This window comes from Eleutherodactylus coqui, chromosome 1, assembly GCF_035609145.1.
Source record: "Eleutherodactylus coqui strain aEleCoq1 chromosome 1, aEleCoq1.hap1, whole genome shotgun sequence".
NCBI lineage: Eukaryota > Metazoa > Chordata > Amphibia > Anura > Eleutherodactylidae > Eleutherodactylus > Eleutherodactylus coqui.
The window spans coordinates 484,075,110-484,086,215 of NC_089837.1; the positions used below are offsets into that span (position 1 = coordinate 484,075,110).

The 11,106-nt window shown below is 46.7% G+C and overlaps 1 protein-coding gene across 1 annotated transcript in view; it reads right to left on the bottom strand.

The window, feature by feature from the left end:
• NR4A1 (nuclear receptor subfamily 4 group A member 1) overlaps nt 1-10,567 on the bottom strand; it is an 84,149-nt gene extending 73,582 nt beyond the window's left edge. The window contains exon 1 of the mRNA XM_066585967.1: nt 10,329-10,567. The gene's annotated coding sequence lies outside the window, so the exon portion shown is untranslated. The remainder of the gene's footprint in view (nt 1-10,328) is intronic.
• Nucleotides 10,568-11,106: the final 539 nt, after the last annotated feature.

Genomic DNA, 11,106 nt, shown 5'->3' on the forward strand with positions numbered 1-11,106 from the left:
CAGCAGCTTGTCGAGTGCGTTGATTCTTGAGTCGGGCGTTAGTTTGCTCCAGCGCTGCAGCTACTTGCGCAGCTGCTACTTTAAGTGCGGCTGTTGTCCTTCTGCCCAAACCGGTCCTTCGCTTGCTTGGCATCTTCTATCTAAAAACACTAAATCTGCTTGTTTGCATTGAATAAAAATCCCCAGTTCTGGTCCAATTTGAGTAAAATTTGGCATTTGCTAATAGCAACCAATCATAGCTCAGCTTTCATTTGTTACTCTGCTGAGGTAAAATGAAAGCTGCGCTGTCATTGGTTGCTATATATTATATGGCTGAGGTAAAGTTAGTTTTTAAAAATGAGGGCCAGTGTTCATAAATTTACTCCATGTATTTCTGTCTGGGGACAGATCATTTTTGGAAACTGTTATCCACACGGACATCAAGGCAGAATTCGGAAGGACAAGAATGGGCAAATGATTGGAGGCTCCACCAGGGTTAGACTGGGGCTAAAAAGCAGTCCTGAAACATAAATTTTCAGTGCCCAGTATGACTCTTCTAGTGGCAATTACTTGTTGGAAATCACTAGGAATACTAAATAGAATACATAGAATCCATTGGTGAAAGCAGGTTTGGGGGGTTATTGCATTACAATTCAAGCAAAGACAAAAAAATGCAAATAAAATGCAAACTTTCAGATTTTTTTTTAGCCTATAACCTTCTGGAGGTAGAGATTATACTATGGGCAAAATTTCATGTCAATCGGTCTTACAGTTGGTGTGATGCTCCAACAGACATTGACAAATATATGGAAATGGTAAAGTGAAATTGTTAGGCCGCCTGCAGACGAGCAGGTCGGATCCGGCAGCGAGAATTCTCGCCGCGCGATCCGACCCGAGCGCCTGCAGGGACGAGCGCGTACTCACCCGCGCCTGGCGGCCCTGGCTCTTTCATGTGACGGCGGGATTTCCGCTCGTGTGCAGGCGGCCTTAAAGGGGTTTCCCACGGAACACTATCCCAGGCTATGTGATAAGTGTAGGATTGCTGGGGGTCTTGCCACTGGGACTGCTACAGATCATAAGAAAAGTTGCCTACACCCCTTACCCCAAAGTGCCTAGTGAATGGAGCTGCAGTGCACATGCATAACCATTGCTCCTTGTATGGGACTAATGGAGATAGGTGGTACAAATGCATTGCACTTGGATAGGAGAGTTCTGGGATTGGTTTTGTTCACGTTTCCCGGGAGTTCCAGCCAGGGGCATAACTATAGGGGATGGGGTTGCACCCAGGCCCAGGAGCCTTAGGGAGCCCATAAGGCCTCTCTTCTCCATATAGGGAGCTCAGTACTAAGAACGCATTACAGTTAGAGGCCCTGTTACAAGCTTAGCATTGAAGTCCAGGAGCTTCAAGTTATGCCATGGGTACCAGCTATCACAGATTTATCAATCATGCTGCAGATAAGCAATCTGTTTCGTGAGAAGAAAAAAAAGTTACTATATTCATGATTGCCGAATGACCGAATCCTGTGGTGCCACCAGAGAAACAAAGTGAAAAAGTACTATCCCAACATCAGCCCCATAAGCACTACACTGGCAGTGTGATCTCCCAATAAACCCCCAGTGTCTAGCAATATTGGGAAGGTTACTGTACATTCTGTAGTGTCCTACATTCTACTATATGGGAGAGAAGTACAGTTTGCTTGTCATTATCTAATCGGTTGCTTTTGTTGAGTCTCTGCGCAAACTTCTATCACTTCTTCCGAAACAAACTGTCTTGCAAGCAGGGTCATTAGATCATTATGTGACGAGTCAACTATGTGAAGTCAGACAGATATACTTATTAGATCTAGGCATCTATTACACAGTGCACTATAGGAGGACATGCATGCGGTACAGGGATTCTATACTTAAAGTGAACCTGTCACCAGGTTAATGCCACCCAAACCATATGAACTCAGGACAGATATGCCCATTCAGCCCAAGATAAACTTTTGCACCCGGGCCCATGATCCTTTAGCTACGCCCCCGCCTGACAGTCTTGTGTAAAGGTACCTTTACAGACCATAAGCACATGTAAAGCCCATATTGGGTTTCTGCAAGGTACAAAAACTGTGTGAGGGATTAGCGTTTAGGATCGGTAGCAACCTGGGCATAAGCAGTCAGAGACAGTGACACATAGGATAAAGTCTTTAGTCCAGGCTTTGCCTGGGTTTATTTCCAAGCAAACAAAAGCAAAATACAGGCCTTAACATCAGGCAAACATAACGTAAATCCTGCTCGTCTGAGCACTTACTATACATGGAGCGTCCATGTCTACACACTGGTAACAAATGGCTCCTGCACACAGCCAGCCAGGACTCTCAGACCTGCAGAGGTCTCAGCTCTCCTCCTGGCCCTGTAGGCCCAGGCTTTATAAGGCCTGGTACCAGCCCCACCTGGTACGTGGGAGTGACCATCCCACCCTTCACTTTGGTCACTCCAGGAAAAGCCGGCCCGGATTATGTGGCTTGGAGCCACTTACATACTACAACGTGCTAGTGGCTTAATGCTACTAACACTATACTGCCGGCTTCCTCCACCGAGCCCAGGCTGCTCGGTGGCACGCATCTGCCCAAGCGCTCCCCAAGGCAGCATAGGAGAGCATCCTAGGCGACACATACCTGCCCTCCAGCACCTTGCCGGTCACCGTCTCATAACTGGTAAAGTCTTCCAGCGCCCGACAGTTGTCCTGTGTAACGTGGCCTTTAGAAACAGCCAGACTCAAGTTTCCATTGATTTCAATGGGAACTGAAGTCTTTCAGTTTGGCTCAATTTGCCTCTGTTTGATTTTACATTATTGTCAATGGAACAAAGCTTTACATTTGATTCTGTTTAATGCATCCATTGTGAGTGAGCATGCACTAAAGGTTAGCAAGACAAAAGATTACAAAGTTGGATCCATTCAAAAGGGATCTACAACAAAAGAAACTGATAACTGTCTTTAATGGATTCTTCCACTGGTTCTGTTAGCTTAAATGAAAAATTATGGCTTCTCTTTAATTCTATTCCATGCAAGAAAACTGATCTGTACAGAACACCAATGTGAACGGGACCTAAAATAAGAGGCTATGAATACTTGTAGGCCTTTGTAGAGAAAATAAATGTATCACTATTGACAATGATAGATTAGCTGTGTATAACAAATACTTGCAACGACTAGCTTGGCTTTCAGAATCTTACAGTAATGGAAGTTCCACAAATACAAGATGATTATCAGGAAGCATGCAGGGACTATACCGACAGTATACAAGGTTATAGTCACTCAACTTCACTTGAAGTTCATTGAGGAACAGAAAAACCTACAGTCAGGGTCTAGTCACTCTAAACTCCTCTTCTATCAACCACTTCTGGTTTCAATAATGTAGTTTTGGAAAGCTTCCAATGTGCTGGTAAGTCACGTTTTGTATAATAAGCTTCAACACTTAGAGACGCTTACCCACCCTGTCCAAGTTACCCCCAATGGCCAACACACGGTGACTTTACACACTAGACCAATGTTACCTCAGCCCCCCCCCCCGCCAAAAAAAACCAATGCACGGTTAAGAGTGCGATATCAGGCAGTTATAGCACTCAGCTATGTGAAGCCAGCCTAATGATAACTCACTAGCCTGAGTGTTGTGGCAGCCCAATTGGGAATCCCCACACTAGTCCACAGTCAACTGAACCAGACAACTATCTTATGTGTCTAAAGGGTGTAAAGAGGATCATACATGGTGGATTTCTACATGCCTAATCCTTAGTTCTCAAAGGAGATCTAGCATTGCCTGCCGAGTCCGGCAGTGGCTTACTCTTATCCCAACTGAGAATGTATGGGTATAGGGGAGTCAAAAAGAGCAACTATTGGCCGAATAAGTGTTTGACCCACAGCTGTTTAGGATCATTTAGGCACCATTCACAGCACATGCAGAAGGGATCACAGAGCAAGTGAGCAAATCTTTTATATAAAAAGATACAAGGGTGAGGAGTAACATTCCCTACAGCTGACCATACACTTCAGTGTTCAGCTGACAGTTTTCTAGTTACCCGATAAGCTACTCATTCCATAAACATGACTAATCAGTTGGCTTAGCTTTCACTGATAATAGAAATAAGCCAAAGCCAGACCCCTCACTTCAGTTCATGTCCTGTTGGAACCAAAAAATTGTGCATGACAAGTTGAGTTAGCCTATCCCACCGAAATTTGAGTTTGGCCTACTAATTAACGGATGTGTATGGCCAGTTTAAGAAATATTATGGTATGCTTGGCCTGATTCCTTGTGACCATCAGATCCTCCTAATAAAGAGGTGTATAGGAGAGCAGATCTAAATGTGATGAAGGGTGGGGCTTTACACTGATAGCTAGTTTAGCCTTTATGTCTATGGATGGTAATTATTTTATTAAAGCACAAAAAGCCAGGCTAAAAGAGAACAGCAGTTTTTAGGGCAGGTTGCACCAACCATGGTGTGGATCCAGGTTTAGTTAAACTTTAGAGATGAGCGAGCATACTCGTCCGAGCTTGATACTCGTTCGAGTATTAGGGTGTTCGAGATGCTCGTTTCTCGTAACGAGTACCACACGGTGTTCGAGTTACTTTCATTTTCTTCCCTGAGAAATTTGCGCGCTTTTCTGGCCAATAGAAAGACAGGGAAGGCATTACAACTTCCCCCTGCGACGTTCAAGCCCTATACCACCCCCCTGCAGTGAGTGGCTGGCGAGATTAGGTGTCACCCGAGTATTAAAATCTGCCGGCCCGCGGCTCGCCACAGATGCGTTCTCACTTAGCTGAGGGAAAGTGCTGTTGATGCCGGGGCTGCTATAGGGAGAGTGTTAGGAGTGATTTTAGGCTTCAAGAACCCCAACGGTCCTTCTTCTCTATATGCGCTCAAATGGGGCCGGCGGCAGCAGCGCCGACCCCATTGAGAACATATAGAAGACAAATCATTCTTCTCTGCCACAGCTGTAACAGCTGTGGCAGAGAAGAACGATGTTTGCCCATTGAATTCAATGGAGCCGGCAATACAGCCGACTCCATTGAAATCAATGGGCTGCCGACGATCGCGGGATGAATTGTCGGGAAGGGCTTAAATCTATAAGCCCTTCCCTGCAATTCATCCAGAAAAGTGTTAAACTAAAAAATATATATATATACATACTGACCTGCTACCGGCAGCCGGAGTTCCGCGCGGCCGTCCTGCAGTGGGTGTGAAAGGGGTGTGAGTCAGACCTGCCCCCTGATTGGCTCAGCGCTGAGCCAATCAGAGGCAGGTCTCACTCACACCCATTCAGTGGGTGTGAAGGGGGCGAGTCAGACCTGCCCCCTGATTGGCTCAGCGCTGAGCCAATCAGGGGGCAGGTCTGACTCACACCCCTTTCACACCCACTGCAGGACGGCCGCGCGGAACTCCGGCTGCCGGGAGCAGGTCAGTATATATATATTTTTTAGTTTAACACTTTTCTGGATGAATTGCAGGGAAGGGCTTATAGATTTAAGCCCTTCCCGACAATTCATCCCACACTCGCCCGCAGCGCATTGCTTTCAATGGAGCGGGCTGTATTGCCAACTCCATTGAATGCAATGCGCTGGACAGCTCCGCCCGATTTTCGGGCATCGGTCACGCGATTTGCGGATGCGCATCCGTCATGCGATCCGCAAATCGCGTGAAAAAACGCCCGTCTGACTAAGGCCTTAGTCAGATGGGCGTTTTTCACGCGATTTGCGCATGCGTCCGGCGAATTTTTATCGGACACATGAGCGCTTTTTATGCGCTCGTCCGATAAATTATAGAACAGAAATCGCAGATCGCACCTATCTGCGATTCCTGTTCTCTTCTCTATATGCGCTCAATGGGGCCGGCGGCAGCAGCGCCGACCCCATTGAGAACATATAGAAGAGAAATCATTCTTCTCTGCCACAGCTGTAACAGCTGTGGCAGAGAAGAACGATGTTAGCCCATTGAATTCAATGGAGCCAGCAATACAGCCGACTCAATTGAAAGCAATGGGCTGCTGACGATCGCGGGATGAATTGTCGGGAAGGGCTTAAATATATAAGCCCTCCCCTGCAATTCATCCAGAAATGTGTTACAATAAAAATCATTACTCACTTCTCCTGGGGTTCTGCGGTGCTCCTACAGGCTGTCGCTCCCTCCTGGTCCCCGGCAGAGCATTGCTTTCTCTACGAAGGGCTTTAAATCCCCGCCTCCAGAAACACACGTGCCTTCAGCCAATCACAGCCAACGTGTGTTTCTGGAGGCGGGGATTTAAAGCCCTTCGTAGAGAAAGCAATGCTCTGCCGGGGACCAGGAGGGAGCGACAGCCTGCAGGAGCACCGCAGAACCCCAGGAGAAGTGAGTAATGATTTTTATTGTAACACATTTCTGGATGAATTGCAGGGAAGGGCTTTTATATTTAAGCCCTTCCCAACAATTCATCCCGCGATCGTCAGCAGCCCATTGCTTTCAATGGAGTCGGCTGTATTGCTGGCTCCATTGAATTCAATAGGCTAACATCGTTCTTCTCTGCCACAGCTGTTACTGCTGCGGCAGAGAAGAACAATCTTTATGCTGACAGTGCGGGGGGGGGGGGGGCACTCTTGCCGCTATTGTGGCTTAATAGTGGGACCTGTGAACTTGAGATGCAGCCCAACATGTAGCCCCTTGCCTGCCCTATCCGTTGCTGTGTCGTTCCCATCACTTTCTTGAATTGCCCAGATTTTCACAAATGGAAACCTTAGCGAGCATCGGCGATATACAAAAATACTCGGGTCGCCCATTGACTTCAATGGGGTTCGTTACTCGAAACGAACCCTCGAGCATCGCGGAAATTTCGTCCCGAGTAACGAGCACCCGAGCATTTTGGTGCTCGCTCATCTCTATTAAACTTGCATCAGCTGTTGAACTTGGTAAATGTGTTGCACCAACACTTTTTGATCTAGCATTTGCAAAACCAAGTTCAAGTGATCTGTGTGCAAAAGGTTCAGCCTAGATGAAGTGTATTGCACATGGCGATTAGCGACTAATCAGGCGATCTTCCCAGCATTTATTGTGATAGTAAAACATGTCCGCTACCAGCAGCAAGTGTGGCTATAATTTCACCAAAAAGGAAAAGCCTATTAACCTAGTACACCATCTTGTATTTTGGCTACCAAGTTTGTGCAACTAGTTTCATCCACCAAAATTGGAGGATCAACTTGAACCAAGATCACCATACTTTGACCACAATACTTAAATTAACCAAATTCTTACAGCAAGTAGAACTGTGAATGGGCCAAAGGGTTCTTTTACACAGGATGACCTGACAGGCTCAGGTGTCTGATAGGGTCACTCCAGCAATGATCGTTCCTATGCTTCTACACAGGAAAAAGTATAGTGGAGTGAATGGAGGTGAAACAGGTTGGAGATCATTCCAGCTCACCCACCTTCACTCACAGTAAACAGGCAGTCATTCATAGATGAACAACTGCCTGTTTACACGGGCCAATCCTTCAGTTTTTATGCATGCAGAAAGTGAACAAATTATAGTTTGTTGTTCAGTCGGTGCATGCATTTAGACTGAACAACTGTTCCGATCATCATTAGATCGCAGATCTGAACAGTTATCAGCCCATGTAGAAGGATCCTAACAGACAACAGCAGGGTGTGTAATGTGGGTTCTTATCACAGCATAGTAGCAGATTTCCAAAGACCAAAAGGATGAATCATTATAGACAGCTGACAAGTTAGATTGTGTATAAATGGCTGTAGATCTTACAAGGCAGTCAGAACGCTCCAGGACCGGGCTTAAATTTTCTTTTTAGTAGACAGACAATAAGAACGTCCACAAACATCAATACATTTGATAGAAAGCAAGGTAGGCGCTAGCATCAGATTTCAAGGCAAACTATAAGACAGTTATACAAATAGACTGGATGTCTGACATGTAGCCCCAGAGTTAGGGCCTGTTCCCATACAGACAGAAAGTTATGCCTGTGGTTTTTGTTTTTTTTATAGACTGAATATGGACCGAATAAAGTAAATTAGTGTAGTCAGATGTACGTTTTTTTATGCAAACCAGTGTTGCACATAGAAAAATAAGGCACATAAATATGCAGTGAAGTTGGTCCATTTTTCACAAATCAAAGCTACATGTGCCACTATGAATTAACCCTTAAAGGTGTTGTCCAGTTGTAAACTATTGATGGCCTATACTTACAATAGTAGAGTTGGCAGGGGTCCACCACCTGGGACCAGGCTGCTGTGCTTAGGTATTCTTGTATCTTGACACCACCGGAAGCTAGGTGTTTGACAGGGCTTCCATGAGGAACATTCCCCGTCACACCCCTAGCTCCCGATTGGCTCCAGAGCTAATGGTGCTAGAAGGAGCCAAGTGCATGTGTGTGTCAAGGTTCCGTTGCTCAGCAGCAGCCCACTAACATCAGGTAACTGTGTCACACCCCCCCCCATGGCGCTCTGCCCTCCGGCCTCCCTGCTGTCGTTGCCTGCTGCGTATGACTGACAGTCCCCTGCCGCAGTTGGCTCCGTGACGTCCTACAGCTGTGTGCGGGGGAGGCATGTCAGTCATTGTCCGCTGGTCTCTAGTCTAGACGCAGTGACAGCCTGCAGTCTGGGGCCGCCAGCTCACTCTGTCCCCCCTGCTGCCGCCGACTTTTCACTTCCATGTGGGGAGGGCGGGGTGTTTGTCGGCCGGCAACGCCGCTTCACGGCTGGTGTGGGCTCTCTGCTGGCGACTCCGCTCTGCACATTAAGACAGAGCGTGGTGCCGTCTTCTGCAACAGCGGACAGGGCGCTTGCACTGGCAGATGCGCCGCTACACCCACAGCTGCTGTCTGTACGGTACATTTATGCACCTGTATGGTTTAGGTTACTGGGCTACCAGGACCTGCAGCCCAGTAAACTATGCGGCTGCTCAGGTACAGGGGGCATCACCCCCCTGTCAATCTTGACTCCACCAGGACTTCCTGGTGGCGTCAAGATACAATACCCTGTGCTCATGCACTGAGCTGATTTCTGCAGGAAGTGCACAGATCTGTACCTACTGCAGTGGCCAGGCTTGGTATTACAGGCCAAGTTCCCATTTAAGTGAATAACCTGTAATGCCAAAGCTGACCATAGAAGTGGGAACTAAGCTGCCTGCTTCCAGCAGGAATCAGCTCAGTGAACACACATACACCACCCAGAGAATAACTGATCAGCAGGGGTCCCCAGCAGCAGATATGTATACCCCCAATAGGACTTTTAGGGTTTGATAAGAAATTCTCCTTCCATCGCCATCAGACATCATGTCACATACAGTAGCACTCTGTTTCCGGAGCCAGGCAGCAAATATCTAGAGACTACCTGCTGGCTAATTTTTGGGCTGTTTTCTCACTTTTGTCTATGAATGTATTTACTGTCTGCTAAAACCAAAGTTAAATTGATGCTTCCAGTGCTATAACTGGCTTATAAAATAACCAACTAGAACTATTGCAAAAAAGAAAAAAAAATCCAGTACAAGACCTTAACATCACAGGACCTATATTTGTGTTTGGGGGGCACAGGATTGGGGGCCAATCCCACCCCGCACAGAGCTGGGTCCAGTTGTCTTTGACAGCTGACCCTGCCCGCAACAGCTGATCCTGCTAACCCTTTAAATACCACTGTAAATTCTGACAGCGGCTTTTATGTGCCCCAATCATTATTCAGGGATCCCAAACTCCTCCGGCAAGGAGATCAAAACATCCCAGGCTGCAATGGCAACTTGTGAAGGCTTTGAGGGCTGTCATGGCTGATGGCCTATCAAGCCATGCATATAATGTGGCTAGATAGACTTGTCAGACAGCAGTATAATGCAATACTATGGTATTGCATTATACACCATGAGTGATGAAACAATCAAGCAAAATAAATAAATAAATTTAAAAAAAAAAATTATAATTTCAATGGTTTTGACTGTCAGACAATAGCAGCAGAAAATTCTCACATTACATGTTTTTATTTATTTTTTTAAGTTAGTGCAAAACAGAAAAAAAAAAAGTTAAATTAAAGTTACATTTCAATCAGTTGGTTTTTACTCTACCATACATGTGGTTTTGCAGAAATATCTGCAGTTGTCAGTCATTCTGTACTATAGAAAACCAAAGTCTGGGACCCCCTCCCTGTTCATTGTGGACCCTAGTGTCAGATCCCCACCAGTGATACAAGCAGCCAGAAAGTAACAACCTGCAGAATTCTTCACTAGAGACTTACAAAGTGACTTCCACTAAACAAAACAGCAACAACATCAACAAACAGCAGTGCAGTATAAATATCCCCAGCATCCCCCGTGTGACATGCCACACAGCAGCCCCTGTACTTACACCCTGGGACGCGCTGTGTCTCTCTGTTATCAGGTTACAGCAGCCAGACACATCCACCTGCTGCAGGGGGGAGAGAAGAGGGGATCCCTTCTCACTCACAGCCGCCTCTCTCCCCCTGCCTGCCCTGTGCTGGGGGAGCTCCTGCTCTGCTGCAGCCCCATTGCCCGGGCATGGAAATGTGATGCCCCTTTGTTCGTGGCCAGCACTCAGCCTTGCGCGCATTCTCTCTGCCAGCTCCTTCCTTGTGAGCGGGGAGGAGGGCCGGTGACGTCAGCACACGCTCCATTGACGTCAGTGGAATCCCTCTATCTGCATCAATGAGCTAAATATAGCCGCCCCGAAATAACTCTCAGCCTTTGTGTCACGCGCTCCAGCAGTTCTTCCACAGACAACAATGGGGGGCAGCTTGTATTTATAGACACAAGAAGCGCTAATTACAGCCACCTGATGCTGCCAAGTCCTTATCTGCCTAAATATATGACCCAAGACGTCAGAAATGCACAATCTGCGCTGGTTTTTACTACTTCTGTTGGAGCTGGGAGATACACGTTCTCACCAGACCAGCAAGGGTTAAAATGATCATGCTGAAAATTTGGAAGGGGTTGTGGTAGAAAAGCTGCAAATTAGCAGAAAGGAGAATTTACTATTCACATGAGCGTAGTCGCTAATACGCACGTTTCAGCGCACTGTATTTGCTATTTAGCTTAATGAGGTCCAGATGCGTTCTTTTCCCCCCCGCAGATTTGTGCAGCGTATTGTGCACGCATTTTGCACACCT